The sequence below is a fragment of the Cottoperca gobio genome, chromosome 13, assembly GCF_900634415.1.
Source record: "Cottoperca gobio chromosome 13, fCotGob3.1, whole genome shotgun sequence".
NCBI classification, from domain to species: domain Eukaryota; kingdom Metazoa; phylum Chordata; class Actinopteri; order Perciformes; family Bovichtidae; genus Cottoperca; species Cottoperca gobio.
Window position 1 is genome coordinate 23,236,748 of NC_041367.1, and position 2,718 is coordinate 23,239,465.

Consider the following 2,718-nt stretch of genomic DNA (forward strand, 5'->3'; position numbering starts at 1 on the left):
ATGCTGTGCACACAAACCTGTAGCAGATGCGTTTGTAGATCGTCTGTAGATGTGTGTAGATGTGTGTTTGTCTGTAGATGTGTCTGTAGATGTGTGTGTAGATGTGTGTGTGTAGATGTGTGTGTCTGTCTGTGAGTCTAATTTCTATATTCATATTTTCAGGCCAATAGTCCCCAAGACCTGAGGATGTTTTATGAGAAGAACAAGACTCTACAGCCAATGTAAGCCACAAAACCTCTTGTCTTTTTGTTTATAGGCTCCTTTTACAGTGTGATCTGGGCTGTCCCAATAATTGTGTGGTGTGATGTGGTAAGTGCAGATGGATGACGTGTGTCTGCTTGCAGCTGTTGTTTTGAAGTCACGGTAATAGCATGGCTCTATGGATGCAATGTTGGTCATTCGAGAAAAATGACTGTATTTAGTCTAGACTTGTTCTATCTATGACATGCCTCAAAATTGATGACAAGAACCAAAGTATTAATGTTTCCCATCTCTCATTACCCAGCTCCCAGGGAGACCTCCCAACAACTTTGGCACCTTCTGCTTGGGCGCTGCAGAGGAACCAGAAAGACAGGATGGACTTTGGTGAGTGGTAGCATGGTAATTTAAACATTATATATATATATATGTATGTATATATATATGTATATATGTATATATATATGTATATATGATATATATATATGTATAATGATATATATATATGTTATATATATATATGTATATGTATATATATATATATAGATATATATATATATATATTGGATATGTAGATATGTATGATATAAGGTATATATGATATGTTATATATGTTCATAGTATGTGTATATATAAAAATATATATGTAGATGTATATATGGATAATATATATATAATATATATATATATATTGTAATATATAATATATAATATATGTCTATATATGTATATTGTAGTATATATATAGTATATATTATGTATATGTTATATTTATGTATATATATGTATATATGTATAGTATATGCTATATATGTATGTTATATAATATAATAGTCTATATAGTATATATATATCTGTATATCATGTAATATATATATATATGTATATATTAATTATAGAATATGTATATAGGTATGTATATATAATAATATGTATTATATATATATAATCTATATATATATATATATATATGTAAGTATATATGTATATGTATATATAATGTATATGTATATTATATATGTATATGTATATATTATATATATATATGTATATATATATGTATATGTATATATGTATATGTTTATATATATATATGTATATATGTATATATATATATATATGTATGTACTATATGTATATGTATATATATATATGTATATATATATATTATACATGTATATGTATATGTTATATATATATATATATATATATATATATATATATATACATGTATATACTATACATATATATGTATGTATATATATGTGTATATGTATGTATCTATATGTGTATATGTATGTATGTATATATATATAGTGTATATGTGTATATGTATATATATATATATGTGTATATGTATATATATATATATGTGTATATGTATATATATATATGTGTATATGTATATATATATATGTGTATATGTATATATATATATGTGTATATGTATATATATATATGTGTATATGTATATTTATATATATATATATATATATATATATATATATATATATATATATATATGTGTATATGTGTATATGTATATATGTGTATATAAATATATATGACTAAAAAGGCTCCATAAACAAGTATATTTCTTGTCCTTTCCTTAAACAATGTAAGTCTCTCCAGAGCCAGCCTTTGTTCACATGTGGATAAGAGGGGTTTTTATCCTCCTGTCCTGCAGGAGTCAAAGTGCAATGATTGCTGCAAAGTAACAACAGTCTTTCCGAGTAAATTCCAAGTACGCAAAGTGGCTTGGAGAGGAACTGCTTCAGCAGTTACATCTCATTCAACAACCTTCTTAGCTTTGAATATTCACATAAACCATTTATTATTGTAACCATGTAACACAACTATCTGGAACATCGGGAAACGTGATTTAATAAGACCGTCATAAAATGAGTTCTCATTAACCATTTACCTTATTATAACTTACATTTTCTATGTATTGCCAGTGACTTGGCTGTTTAACATGTCATTTCCCAATCTGCCTCATATCTTCCTTCTATTCTATTCACCTGAATCTCAACCAGAGGTGGAAAGTAACCAAGTTCATGTACTCAAGTACTGTATTTAAGAGCAATTTTGAGGTACTTGTACTTTATTTGAGTATTTATATTCTATGCTACTTTATACTTCTACTCCACAACAATTTGGAATCAAATGTTGTACTTTTTACACAACGCAAAACATTAATTTAACGTGTAACACATGTAATTATAGTCAGATACACAGATACACGGGGCAGTGATATTATAAACCTGTTCATTTACACATTCACAGTCGGAGATTTTTTGCCAGCTCCTCTTCCTGCATTTGGCAGTTTAAACTGTGTTGCGTTTAGCATGGATTAAGACTTTATATAACTAATATACACTTTATATATAACTTCCGCGCACCGAGCTGTGATTGGTCAGCAGGCGGAGCTCTTACACGAGTTTATCTGGAACAAAACCTGCTCCGGAGCAGGTGTGCAGCACTAGTTACCATGGTGATCTAACCCGGTCACATCTGAAC